Source organism: Rhododendron vialii, chromosome 1a, assembly GCF_030253575.1.
Source record: "Rhododendron vialii isolate Sample 1 chromosome 1a, ASM3025357v1".
In the NCBI taxonomy this organism is placed as follows: Eukaryota; Viridiplantae; Streptophyta; class Magnoliopsida; order Ericales; family Ericaceae; genus Rhododendron; species Rhododendron vialii.
The window spans coordinates 9,422,097-9,437,888 of NC_080557.1; positions in this window are offsets into that span (position 1 = coordinate 9,422,097).

Sequence of the window (15,792 nt, forward strand, 5' to 3'; positions counted from 1 at the left end):
AAAGAATGCAAGGGCAATGAGCGTGGACCTGGGGTGGTGTAGTGCAATTCCGCACTAAACGGTGCAGTGTGACCGATTCGACTGTTCATTTCAGTAATCAACAGCTCATTAAATTCAAGGAATGAACGATTTAAATTTGTATGAGATCAGATTAAATCCAAGTTGTCCGTATCAAAAAAGACAGCCAAATCGATCGCACTACATAGTGTAGTGCGGGAAGTGCACTAGAACACCCTAAAATCCAGTCAGCGTAGCATTCTCATGAGCGGGATCAACAGGGTTTTTACCCATTACTTAAATAGGAGTATTTAATTGCGATTAATTATTTTTTTTTTATTTGCATCGTCACCGGGGAATGTTTGCGAATTAATTACTGTTCAAGGAAATGAGAATCCATCACTAAATAGTTCCACCAAGGTGCGAGTCGGACCAAGGATCCTTCATACGTAATACCAATCTATGACTTAGCGAAACACATTTATTTTGAAACCAATAGGTCTGATTCAATTCAAACAGTGCATTTGTTTCACAATAAATGTGTTCTGATAAGTCATCGATCTATATCTAAGGAACATTATTGTCCGAAGAACCTGATGAGCTCCACAAAAATGAACAGTTCTGAGGCTCCGTTTCGGAACAAAAAATAAGTCCTTATTTTTTAAGAAGGCAATTTCAAGCTTAAAAATTATGAGTTTATTGAAATCTAAAAATATGCAATACGGATCTTATTTGGAAGATCTCGATGAGATCTTTTATACGGTGCAAAAAAAAATTGAAAAATTATTTTTCATTTACTTTATGTCTTAATTTGAAAATGTGAAATAAACAGCTTATTTTTTAAGAAAATTTCTAGAACGGGGCCTGATCATTGTTATGAGCGCGAAATAAGCCCGTAAAATTTGAAACCGGATGGGAGATGACTGGAGTGGGACTTGAGTTCCTTTTTATTGCTGGGGGAGTGATTTATTTTATTTAAAAAAAACCACTTTGAAACAAGGAATAATTTTGTAAAGTGGTTTCCCACTGTTTTTGATGAGGTTGACCTTGGATGGATGCTTTAACCAATGGTGACTTCTCGTTTGGGACTCTTTTCCTTTTTGTTTATTATTATTTCCCATTTTTTCTTTTTGCCTTTTTGTGTGTGTATATATATCCTTGTATTATATACTCACTCGTCTTGTTATATTTGTTGAATTTCCATTTTGAAATGCTATCTTGTTAAATGAACAAATTAAAATGATTATGCCAAGGATAATACCTTTTTTTGCATTTTGGCATTAGATGTCATTATGCGTAGGATAACATGCCCATGAGTTAATAAATAAAAAGAAAAACTATTTTTTCCGATCAGTAGTGTCGCCTATAAAGAAAAAAATTGGAATATTAAAACATGAAAATCAACTTCATTTTGAGTGTCGATCGTACCATATCATTCGGGTATTCGTCTCGCTTAACACCCCCCACCCGGATTTACAGAGATAAACTATTTTTTCCGATCAGTAGTGTCGCCTATAAAGAAAAAAATTGGAATATTAAAACATGAAAATCAACTTCATTTTGAGTGTCGATCATACCATATCATTCGGGTATTCATCTCGCTTAACAACCCCCCCCCCCCCCCCCCCCCCCCCCGATTTATAGAGAGACGGCTTAAAATGAAGGTCCTAAGAAGCATCAAAAATTTAATTTCCAACGGACATAATGAAATAAGAATCGAGTATCGAGTAGAGTCATAAAATGATCGAAGAAAGACTTGTCGAAAATCACTGATGAAGTGGGCATCTCAGGTGTGAAGGAACTAGCGGCAATAGCAGCAGATCACTAAATAAAAGAGAAACCAATGTTTTTCCATCAATAATGTTACCTAAAAAAAAATGTTGGAATAAAACACGAGAATCAACTTCATTTTGAGCGCATGTCACACCATATCATACATTAATGTGCAACGTGATCAATCTTTTCTACTTTTTTTTTTTTAAACTACAAGACGTCTATTTTCACTCCTGCCACGAGAAATTATAGATATCCGTTCTTTTATTAATTAAATTTCTTTTTTGGTAAAAGTACGCAGAAAGCCCCTCAATTGTCACTTTTTCTCACAAAGATGCCCTAACGTTTAAAATCGCTCATGTAGACATCCTCAACTACAACCGTTAACCAATCAGCAACATTCTGTCAAAAAGACCGTTAAGACGAAGGGATCAACGTTGACTTTTTTTTATAGATGAGGGGATCAGTATGGGTGATTTTTAAGGGATAGAATTGTCATTTTTCTTATTCCATTAACAAAGTTAGCCAATTTTTGGTTTTATATAGTTGAAGGGGTCTGTATAAGCGGTTTTAAATGTTATGGAGTCTCCGTGAGAAAAAGTGATAATGATGGGGCCTCCGTGTACTTCCAATTTTTTTTGGGGGTAAAATTCTTGTATCCTTCTCAATTACCTATATTCATTTGGAGCTTTCAGAACTCTGTGGTTTCTTACTCATTATTTAGATGTCCTACGTATTGAAGATGGCACATGACTTATGATCGTTACACTTGACTGAACTTTAATCATTGCCCTATGAATTGTGGAGCCCTCAATGGAAAAAACAGAGGTGTATCTCTGTGTTTGCTTGCGATAACTCTGAGTGGGATATACCTTCTAATAATAATACCCAATGTAACTAGAGGAAAACTTCTTTACGGCTATTATCGTAAATAATATTTACGGCGCTCAATCGTGCCCCTCTAAAATTAAATATTTTGGACGGTTTGGATTGAAAACCAATTTTCACCGCCGGTCAGAATTGAAAACACATTTCAGTCATTGATTGCGCGAAGCCGTAAATAAACTTTTCTCATGTAACTAATCTCCAATCGACGGAGGTAAGAGCAGGAAAGGAATAAAAAGAGACCTCACATTTAGTTCTATATGCATAGCATGGATGTTCTCAAACAGTTTTACTATTGATCAATAGCGTTCTCGATCATGTACATTCAGAAATTGAGGAATTTAAGGAACATTATGCCGCGGAACTATTTTTCAAAATCGGAGCCGAAAGACATCAGTGATAATAGACATATATAGAGACCCAGTTTTCATATAAAATCCAGATTATCGGTAGAGCACCCGGAATAACATTATAGGAAACTCTAACATCTATTTCTTCCATATGAAAAATGTTTTTTTTAGGCCCCTACTCTTTCAATACAAATGGTTAAAGGCTTAAAGGTCCCACCTCTTTGCAATGTGCCTTGGAGCCTCAATCAGCCTCATAGAAGCATTACCCATGTCATAAGACAAATAACATTTGCCCCAATGTAAGGGTTGTTATTTTTTAAGGCAAGAGAAAAGCACAAAAAAGAATAAGAGAGAAAAGCCCTCCCTGAAGACCTAAAAAGGATTAAGGTCACCATCATAGGTCAAAACCATCTAACAGGCCAGTACATGAACGAGAAAGGAAATAGTAGTTCCATATTCCCATTCAAAAGACGGGACTGAATAATAAAAAGGTTTTCCATGAGTTGAATTTAGTTGATAAAATATGTGCAAAGAAATTAATGCTGTAACGAGAGCATGGATGTAACAACCCGCTCATGTCCTGTACAATATTGTCCGTTTTGAACTCCAAACCAATCCCTGGATTATTTTAAGGCGAGCACGTTTAACTGTGAAGTTCCAATGGGCTTTAACATCCTCATCGTTTTAAAAAGTCTTGTACAAGATAAGATGACGATCTATTATTTATAGCACACGACTTACGTGCACTTCACCAAGTGATGTCAGACCACCCCTAGTTGACCCCTCTAGTCAGCGATCAGACAATCCCCGCACAGGCCCCAACCACCCTCAGACCAGTCAACCACTTCTTGGAATTCCCAGGGGTGGGGCGTCACAATGGATATATTCGTAGAAAGATTCAAGGACAGAAATGTAAAAGCAAAGAGAAAGATAACACCATACAAAATGAATTTGTTAAATATGTATTTGACTAGTCTTCATAATTTGTTGTCTGTAATCTCAAGTTGCCCCCAATTGATTCACTTTATGAACCTAGATATATATCTCCCTCAAATAGTATAAACATTGGCAAGTCAATTATAATCAGCACTACTTAAATATGTTAGTTACGGAATGGTAGATGCTATGAGGCACCCCATGCGAAATATGTTATGTTGCGATGACGGTACGAAAAAAATCTCAGAAATAGGATATAAGTATGACTAGAGGATGTCAAATTCAACAATATTTACAAAAATACTCATGCAGGGTATTTTTATGGTGTTTTTTTATCGAGGTGCGTTGCGATACGGTAAAGATACGACGATAGTGAAAAATTTAGAAAAATGTGATGTATGAGTAGAATTCTCGAAATTAAATAGTATTTTTAGTACGTAATAGAAATCGTTGCAGTCGATTCCTATTACAGAACAAGTGTGGCCCAATAGAGATATTCAAAAAAATATTAAAAGGGATGATATATAGCCATCCTACGCAAAGACGGAGCTAGCTTGGGGCGTAGGGGGCTACTGTAAGTACTTTGCTAATCAATGTTTGATATTTCAAATTATTGAAAACTAATCCTTACACGTGGATACTTTTGAAAGATATATTTGCAGGTATAGGATGGATATTTGTATCTGATACTAATACGATGAGGTATGGACACACACGTGGGAGATTCGGTATGATATAATATGATATGATATAGCTAGAATGATATGAGAAAATCTGAAAAGATAGGTCAAGGCTGCGACTAGGATACGTAAAATTAAAAAGTCATAATACAATGTGTTTAGCATTGACCATGCAAAATCACATAACCATTGAGAGATTGTTTTTCTTCGTATGCAAAAGTATTGCATATAACTTTATTTGGGTTGCTTGTTTAATGGATAAAATCCATTTTTATGGAACACAAGTTTGACACAATATAGATATTTATAAAAATATGAAAAAAAGATGACAAGAGTATTGTGTATATAAGTTTACTTCTTTACTTGTTTAGTGGTGGAAAATCCAACTCCACACAGAACTCACATTCGACGCAATAATAAAGGATTCAAAAAAATATTAAAAAAGATGACACTTTTTTAGCATTGACCATGCATCATCACAAATAGTGACAAACCGTTGTACTTTAATTATGCAAAACAATTTACATTTAAATTTACTTTCTTTTTTTTACATGGACATATAAATTTACTTGGTTACTTGTTTAATGGCTGAAATCCAATTTTATTAAACACCTTTAGCACAATAAAGATATTCGAAAATCAATTACAAAATCTAATACTATCTTCATCTTTATCTTTTCCTCTCCGAATTAAGTAAATTATTAAAAACCATATTTTTAATTATTTTTAATAATATACTACATTTAGAAGTGCCACATTCTTAATTTTATAAGAGTATCTGAAAGCTATTTAATGTTTCAAAAACATAGAAATTAATCTTTAAATTGTGGATTCTTTTGAAAGACATATCCGCCAGTATCAAATGCATATCAATATTGAACATCAATACGATTTCAATCAAAAAGTTAAAAGCAATACTCATGGCCGAGATGTTACTGAGTTGATTGATTTTACAGGTAATAACGACATTATAAAGAAAGATTAGGGCTGCGTTCTTTGAACTTAACTTAAATTAATTTAAAGATGAGATTTTTGTCTTTATTTGAATTTTTTTCGCATTTATTAGTTTTGTGTCAAACTTTTGTGAGTAATTGATTCGTCTCGACGAGAGGAATCGGAAAAGTAAATTTTTTTTTTACTTTTACCCAAATATTTTGATAAATAACCATTTTTTTAGCAAAAAAAAGTCAGTTTTTGCGCAGCCTAATAGCAAAAATCGGTATCCCTGATCTCTCCAGCTCTCTTTGTTCTGAAAAAAGATGGTGTTATTCCTTCTTTTTCAGCACTTTTACATTTACCAAACAGTATGTAATATTTTAACATCCAGAAAAACTTTTTTACGCGTGTTTCCGTAAAGAATGAGTTATGGAGCCCAATCGTGATCGTTCAAAGTATTTTTGGACAGTCTGAATTGAAAATTGAGAATTGAAAACGAATCTCAACTATTAATTGCGAGAATGAACGACTGTGATCACGCCGTTCCGTAAGCAGGTTGTTCACGGAGCCTCGTGAAAAAGACATCTCTTCTGCTTGTATTTGTGGAAATAGTTGTAAATGCCATCCTATCAAACAGGAATATATCACAATTTGGAACCTATCAAATTCAGGTTGACCTTTGATCACGAACACTTTTTAGTTTCTAGAATCCGTTCGAAAGATTAATCATGCAAAAACTGATTAGGTTCGTCGAACATACACTATATACTTATTTTTGAGATAAATGAGTTTTTGATTTAGTAAATTTTTTTTCCATATTCTGAAATATAATACCTATCATTATTACATTGATATAATCATTAAAAAAATGTGATCGATGGGTCCGACTCTGGCGTCTTGGCTCCAGGCGGCTTTTTTGTTTTGTTTGTTGTTTTTATATTTTCGGACCGATAGTATCCGCTTTTATTGTACTATTTTCTTATATATACATATATCTGTATTTTCTGGTTGGGAAAAAAAAAATTTATTACAAGAGAGGGAAAGCCTGGAATGGGCCTGGGGAAAAAGAAGAGAAAAGGCCTCAAGTCCACCTAGTTCTTGGGAAAATGACGGCCCAGGACGTATTTTGATAATTAATACATTTTAAGGACATGCTAAGAACATTTGTTAATAAATAAAAGGGAAAAAAACTCTAATAGTCCTTGTAGTTAAGTGTTTGTGTCAATTTGGTCCCTGTAGTTTTAATTGGCTCGATTTACACTCTGTACTTTCTATTTTGTTTCAATTTGGTCCAATTACTAACTTCCGTTAGTCCGCCGTTAGTCCTTTAAATACCAAAATCATATGGCCCTCTTTTTTGGGGTTAAAACAGACCCGTTCGACTAAATAAGCTAACTTCCTTATTTTTTTCGTATTTGTCAGTTTTTCGTCAAATTTTTTTTTTTTTTTTTTTTGGGGTGGGTGTTATTGCATCGTCATGACGAGAAAAATCTAAAAAGTAAAAAATTATTATCGAAATTCAATTTTTTTTAAATAAAGACGAAAAAATTGGCTTAGGTTTATTTTTCAACATTCCTAGTCAGGAATCAGAGCATGGGCCAAGTGTAGGAAAATGAATGGAATGACAGGGCACTATTTTTTGTAACCACTTGGGCTGTTAAGTTAGGTTTATTGTAACCTAGTTGAGTGGTTTGTTATGTCTATATATTAGATTATGACATGGTAAATTTGGAATTGAGTTTATATAATATTCTGACTTTTAAACATGGCTATTTATCATGTTGACTTTTGGATCTATATCATGTTGTGACTTTTGGACATAATTCTATATGCATTTTTAGTACTATGCAGAAAAATAAGGCATCTCAGTATTTGTCCACAAGTTGAACATGTAGACAATATCAGCGGTTATGATGCTTCATGGCTGATCATGAAAATGCTGAATTCGACGGCAACTTTTGTAGAAAATTATAACCAAAATTTTTCCCAAGTGCCTCCTTATCAATGGAGAATGGAAGAATGAGTTGTGTTTTGGTTCAGAGGTATATTAGGGCAAGAGGGGAATGAGTAGCCCTATTCAGCTAAATAAGTCAACTGACTTAATTTTTTGTCCTTATTCAAATTTTTTTCCTATTTGTTAGTTTTTCATCATTTTTTTGGGAATTATTGCATCGTCATAACAAGAGAAATCTAAAAGGTAAAAAATTACGATCGAAACCTAATTTTTTTTGAATAAAGACAAAAATAAGTCAATAAGCCAATCGTCTTTATTCAAAAAAAATTGGATCTCGATCATAATTTTTTACTTTTTGGATTCCTCTCGTCATAACGATACAATAACCCCAAAAAAATTGACGAAAAACTAACAAATACGAAAAAAATTTGAATAAGGATAAAAAAATAAGCCAGTTGGCTTATTTAGCCGAACGAGTCTATTTTAACCCCAAAAAAGGGGGCCATATGATTTTGTTGTTTAAAGGACTAACGACAGATTAACGGAAGTTAGTAATTGGACCAAATTGGAACAAAATGAAAAGTACAGAGTGTAAATCGAGCCAATTACAACTACAGGGACCAAATTGACACAAATACTTAACTACAGGGACTATTTCAGTCTTTTCCCCTAAATAAAATGTCCTTGACAAGTATTAATTATCAAAACACGTCATTAGCCGTCATTTTCCCTTTTTTGTTTTGCTAAGAGGAAAAAGCTAGCTTTTTGAACCCAGGCCCATGAGAAGCCCAACTTAGTAGACTCTTCTAATTTGAGACGTCAAACTATGGAGCCTGACCGTTTTGTGCGACATCGGGTTGAAGGTACGTCTGCTTGGGCATCAAGCGTTGCGTTGCCCATAAAAAAACTCAAGAAGTGTATAATACTTCGATAAGATTTTATTAACCAAGTTTTGGTGGCTTCGATGAGTGATGTGGGACACAGTCTAACACTCCCCCTCATGTGCAGCCCAGATGCGCGTAGAGGTACAAATTGTGGAAACCAGGGGATTTGACTCGAGCGACCCCTCACGTGCAGCCCGAATGCATGTGGAGGTATGAATTGATGAGGTGAGGTGATTGACTCGGACAATAGAGATTTGACCATATGAGGTGAGGCCACCCATGACCTGACTCTGATACAATATTAGATTTCTTTATTACTGCTGCATACTACTTTTTCCCCTTTCTTCATCGGGTAATTACCCTGCAACATTTTCCTCCGGCCATCTCCTCCTCCTGTGAGCCACCCCTCCGGCAACTCTCTCTCTCTCTCTCTCGGCTTCGTCTGTTTTAACATCAATGAACAAGAAAAAAAAGGAAAATGTGTGGAGGTTGAATGGCAGCCATGGCCGCCGTCCCACCTCTCTTCCCTCTATTTCTTCTCCTCTGCTCCCCTTTCTCCTCTCATTCTGTACCTCTTCTTCCTCGGTAGAATTCAACGGCGCCATATCGAGGATTTTCGATTCCATCTTTTTCATCTATTGTAATAAGTTGATGCCTTCACCGTACCACAACCATGCCCCCCTCGATCCTTGTCTGTTTCAGAGAGAGAAAGAGAGAGAGAGGGGCAAGAGAGATAGAACGATAGAGAGGGAGAAGGAGAGGTGCGTGCTCTCGAGAGAAGAGAGAGAGGGCATTTTGGTCAATAGAAGGACCTTAGACTTTAAAAAACAAATTCATTAATGGACTCCATTTAGCCTGGGCTAAGTGTTATATTGGGCTACTTGTTTTGGACCGGCGCCCAATTTTCTGTAATAATTATGCCATTATGTATGCCCTGCATCACACCACAAATTTCAAGCGTGAGATATATTACACAAGTTGGGGGATGCTGTAGGCGCTTTCCTGTGGCACAGATTTGAACTGTCCATCACGTTAATCAATGGTTTAAATACGTTTGTTAACTTTAATTGGCATAGTACACGGCTTAGAAACAACCCCAGTCACGTCAAATTATTTTCAAAAAGGAATGCTCAGAGGAATGTATTGGGACAAAGTACTCTAACTCCTCTCATAAATAAATCAAGTTTAATAAGTTTAATTATAAATAAGGTCATTTTTTTTTTTTTACAAAAATGAAAGTGCATGAATGGTGTATCCATCACCTTTGTTAGGGAATATTATTTCCCCTTAGACACCATGTTACAATCTATAGGAGACTCCACCGTATCTATGTCGGGACCGAAACTAAGGTCTCATCATGCATGATGGTCTTATGCGTATATTTAGACCAATAAGATGCTATGAAGACTTAAACCCGAGTATTGTCAAACCTAGTCTAAGCTTTCAACAACTGAACCAACTCCTTATTGGGGAGGGTCATTATTACTGAAAAATGAAAAACTCTAAAATCAGCCCAATAAGCTGATAATAGTGAGTGTGTAATGTGTATTAAAAGGTATAAAAAGTACATAAAAATATGTATTTTCTTTGTCTTCTAGTGTGCTTATTGTCAGCCCAGTGGACTGACAATAGCAAGAACGTTCGTTAGCCCAGTGGACTGACAATAGCAAGATCGTTGAAAAATTAATCAATCACAAAAGAACAAGTAAGGTACACATTTGGTTATGAAATGCTAATTGTACTTGATCACTAACGAGTCTGTTCCGGAAAGCAAAAAAAATGCTTATTTTTTAAGAAATTTCATGCTAAAAAATTATGAGCTTATTGAAATCTAAAATCTAAAAATATGTAATATGGATATTGTTTGAAAGATCTAATCTAGATCTTTTATACGATGCAAAAAAATTTGAAAAATTATTTTTCATTTACATTATTTTTGATTTTGAAAATGTGAAATAAGCTGCTTATTTTTAAAAAAAAATTTTAGAACGGAGCTAATAATATGTGTGCCACTTCCGACAGTCACTAGAATGTTGTACGAAAAATACATGCATCTGTATGCAAGGTGCATTTTTTAAGACCGCTCAACTGTGTGTGTGAGAGAGAGATGATTTTTTTTGGTAATTTAGATTGTTCCGGGTCAGCTTGCAAGCACCTAGCTCGCACTAATTCTTATAGATCCTTTCATAGTTTTTTCACATGCTTATGCATAGCGTGAGATAACTCTAAGAGTTGCTGATAAGGAGAATCGAATATAATTTGAGACTTAGCAAACCACTACAACGTAGGCCAATGTCATCGGGCCAATCCTTTTAGGCCTTTTCGGCTAAATAATCCATCCTGGATTATTTTTTGACATTATTCAATTTTTTTTTTTTGTATTTGTTAGTTTTTAGTCAATTTTTTTTGAAGATTATTACTTCATCATGACAAAAAGAATCTAAAAAGTAAAAAAATACGATCAAAATCCGATTTTTTGAATAAAGACAAAAAAAATTAACTTTTTGGCTTATTTTTGTCTTTATTCAAAAAAATTGAATTTCGGTCATAATTTTTTATTTTTTTAAATTTTTTTTTCATGACAAAACAATAATTCTTAGAAAATAATCCATGATGGATTATTTAGCGGAATAAAGCCGGTAGAGATGAAATTATTGGTACCAATGTTATGAATCCAGTTCTGTACCGGTCAGTACGTACCGGAATAGTGTGAAACCGGTAATCTAATCTTCCAATTCCGTCCCGGCACCAATACCGGTGGTTACCGGAGAGTACCGGATTTTCCGGCCAATCTCGACCGAGATGACAGTACCACTGATTTCGTCAGGTATGTTTCACCGCTTGAGTTGAGAATCTTGAGATCTCTGCACTTCCAAAACCCAGCCTCAATGTCACTTGTATGCACTGGTGTAACCCGAGATCTTCCACATTTGCGTCTGCGACGAACGTCAAACCGTTTGCGGTGAAGGTCGTCTCGTCTCCGGTGACCTCGTTTCTTCCCCGGCGGTCTCGTTTACCTCGTCGATGAAAAACAGAAAAGGGAACATGTGTTATATGAGGATATTGATTGTTTGTTGTAAATGAAGGATTGAGATGTTAAATATAGATACAGAGGGATGTAGAGAGAGAGGCGTGAGCCCTTGAGGGGGAGAGAGAGAGAGGGTTCTAGAGAGAGGGAAGGAAGTGGGTTTTTGTTGATCAGGTGATGACAACAAGAAGTGACTAGTGAATTTGGTGATTTGGGGGGCTTGATCCCATGTAGCCATGCCCATAGTAATAAATATGCACCCACATGAGATGCTAAATGGTACTCATATTATATGTAATTGTATGTTTTTGGAGTTATAATTATATGTAATCGTAATTGCGGTAAATCCGAAATGGTACCCGATATTTGACCGGTACCGGTACCGGTACGTACCGTTCCAGAAGAAAAATCGGTACCCTGACCGATACGGTATTCAGAACTTTGATTGGTACATGATAAAGATTGCGGCCCATGTTTCAGAGAAAAAATAGATTCTTTGTTGTTGTACGATGTTTATTGTTTAAGGTGGTTTTGGTTGGGAACCCATAAAAGACAACAGAAAATTGGTCTAAACTCCTTAAGTAGGAACTATTGGGCGATTAAGCCCAGGTTAGGTTATCATTAGGCTCAGAGTCCACCGGTTAAAGAATGTTCCTGTTTAAAGTCCTTTAATGGACAAAAATAACCCTCGGGGATACGCGATGCATCATTGTTGTCGTTCCTATTGATCAAGGAGAGAGAGAGAGAAAGCAGTGGAAGCAGAACACGGCAGCAGCAGCCACTGCGCACGGTTGTGTCGCAACGGCGGTGGTGACGGGTTCAGTCGGGGAAGAAAGAGAAGGGGAGAGGAGTAGGCCTAGGGAAGGGGAGGAAACAGGGAAGGAGAGAGAAGAAAGGAAGAAAAGGGAAGGGAGTAGAGGTGAGGTGAGATGAGATGAGGTGGTGGCGGTGATCGATGGAACCCGGCGCCCATGTCACTATGTCAGCGGTAGCCATGGCTTCCATACGTGGTTTAATTTCCATTTTCCATTTTCCCTTTTTCTTTTTTTGTTAGTCGAGAAAGAGAAAGACCAAGAGGGCGAGAGGTGTTACCGGTGGGAAGAGAGAGAGGGAGCTCTCCAATCTTGTGGCTTGCCGGAGGAGTGATTGGTCGCCGGCGGGGGACTCGGGGGGAGTGTTCACCGGGGAAGAAGAGAAGTTGGGTATTTTCAGGTACAAAAAAAAAATGCAGAGAAAGGTCAATAACAACTAACAAGAGACGAGACAAAATTTAATACTCCAATAAATGCTCCCACCCCAACAAATCAATAGTGTTGGCCGACAAGATTTAATTTTACTTTTTTTCTTCAAAATATTTGCTTTCTTGTTTGATTTTTCATTTGGTGGTTGCTCACCTTTTTCTTTTTCTTCAAAATATTTGCTTTCTAATTTGATACTCTAATAACCGACAAATATTATATCTAGAATAATAAAGAGTATCAATTTGGACAGATAATTTTTTTTGAGATAACAGAAAGTATAAAATTAGACAAACAACCATATTTGTTTGTTTTAGAGAGATTACTTTATTTGCTGGTATTTTTAGAACAATAAACATTATAGATTTGGACAAATAACCATATCTGTTGATTTATTACGGTTAATAAAGAGTACAAATTTCGTAGATGGAACCTTATCTGTGATATTTTTGGTATTATAAATAGTACAGATTAGGCCAGATAACCACATCTGTTGGTTTTATTACAATTATACAGAATACAAATTTTGAAAAGATAACCTTATCTTTTGATATTTTTATGATCTAAAGAGAATAGATTTAGAAAAATAATCATATTTATTGATTTTATTAAAATTATAATAAGTACAAAAACAAAAAAAATAATAAAACATGTAATGTTATCTGTTTTTTTTTTTTTTTTTTGATATATAACGTTGTCTGTATATGTTTATTTGTGTGACAAAGTAACACATGTAAGGTTATATGTTTGTTTTTGCATATGACAATTGTTCCACAAAAAAATTGAATTTTGATTGGCTTGTTATTTTTAGAACAATAAACATTATAAATTTGGACAAATAACCATATCTGTTGGTTTATTGCGGTTAAACAATGTACAAATTTCTCAGATATAACCTTATCTGTGGTATTTTTGACATGTAGAATCCATATTTTACATCTATTTTTTTACATTCTACTTTAAGAATTCTAAACTTAAACAAGTAGTATTTTGCTAGCAATTTATAGAATATATTGGCATAGATAGCCTTATCTACTGTTGTTTTTAGAAGATACAAAGTATAAATCAACGCAAATAATGTTATCTGTTACTTTATTTTGGAGAGAGAAAAAGAATAGATCGAAAAAAATAATGTTCACGTACTTTTTCCACATACTATTTTGTATGTTGTCTTTCTTTTCGAACACACAAATGATAGACCTTGTGAAATAAAAAATAATTTTATTTATCTGTTGCTTTAGTAAATAGTGAAATTTAATCATTGTTCAAAAACATAATAGTGAAATTAAATGGTATTTTTCAAGTCATTAGTTATTCTGTAGAGATAAAGCTATATGTTGCTTTTTTTTTTAAGATATACAAAGATTAAACTTGCACTGATAACGTTAACCATTGCTTCTTTTAGAAGATACAGAGAATATAATAGCACAAATAACCTTACCTATTAATTTTATCAAGTTTCCTGGTGAAAGAAATTATTATGAGGCCCATTAAAGTTTTTTGGAAAGGAGGCGAACAAAACACAAAACACAAAACAAAAAACAAAACAAAAAGTTTACAAGAATGAAACCGTAATAGATAGTGAATTTTTCCCACTTTTCAAGCCGTCAACTAGTAAAGATAACTTTATTTGGTTCTTGATTTTTAAAAATACAAAGAATAAATTAGCATTAAGATTATTTATTATTTTATTTGGAGAGATAATAAGAAAAAATTGACAAAGACAACATTATATGTTATTTATTTTGGAGGTTACAAAGAATGGATTCTTATAGATAAGGTTATTTGTAACTTTATTTTGGAGAGATAAAAAAAATAGCCGACACTTGAACTCCGGCTCTGCTTTCCGAGATCCACCATCAAGTCAAATCCATCGTCCCTGAACGTTGACACCTCCTTTTCAAGATCATCGACCACTTCACCGACACTTGAACAACCAGCTCCGCCTCGGAGATTCATGTGTATGGTCTTGCGCCGTCGGGAAACTTTCCGTCATCGATTTCAGATCCGATGTGGCATTGGGATCTAATCAGAATGCTCGAATCGACGTTGAGCATCTTTTTAAAATCACCTCTCATTTTTTAACAACAAAAAATTGGCTAAAGTAAAAAAAATGAAACACATATGTTGGTTTGGATAGGTAACCATATCTATATTTGTAGGTTTTATCCCTTTTATAGAGTACAAATTTTGCATAAATAACCTTATCTGTAAGTCTTTTGGCTACTATACATAATATAGATTTTGAGAGATAACCATGCCTGTTGGTTTCGTTGCGATTATACAGAGTACTTAATTCGCAACGATAACATCATCTGTTGATTTTTTTTTATATAATACATAATACAATTTAAATAGATAACCACATCTATTAATTTTATTGCGATTATAAAGAGTATAGATTTTGCAAAGATACATTATCTATTTTGTTTTTGATATAATACAGAGTATGAGTTCAGACAGATAATCATATTTGTTAGAGGAAAATTGTAATATTTAATCATTAAAAGGGAAGTAATTGATATTTGTTGTTAACTACTTTTTTCAGGGTTAATTAGAAACTGGATATAAGATGATGAAACTAGGATTAATACGATTAAGGGTTTAGACAAACAACTTTTTCTGTGTGCTTTGTGTATCGCACATATAATACCATGTGCGTGTTTTTGTGTTATTAGGATGACAAAGTAACACATTTAAGGTTATTTTTTTTATTTTGTCTTATTTTTTTTTTCTTATTAGAAAGGTACATATAATTGATTTATCAGTTATTAGGATGACAAAGCAACACATTTAAGGTTATCTGTTTATTTTGTCTTTCCTTTTTTTTCCTCCCAAAGAAGACTTGGAAAGGAAATTCAAATGAGGAGAGAGAATCAACTATAGAGAACAAATAGTCATTTGACTTATCTTCTTCCCCATCTCTATACTCAAACTCACCTCCACCATTGCCACCTTTTCTTCCAGAGCTAAGCACCGTCTCCGGTGAGTCTCCCTTCGGCGACGAATCCCCGGCGAACTCCTCCCTCTGGTCTACTCTCTATTTTTCTCTAAAACAAACAAACAAACAGAAAAGAAAGAAGGCAGCGCAGCCTTGATGTGCTTTGCCAGTGACGGAGGCGGGAACAGCT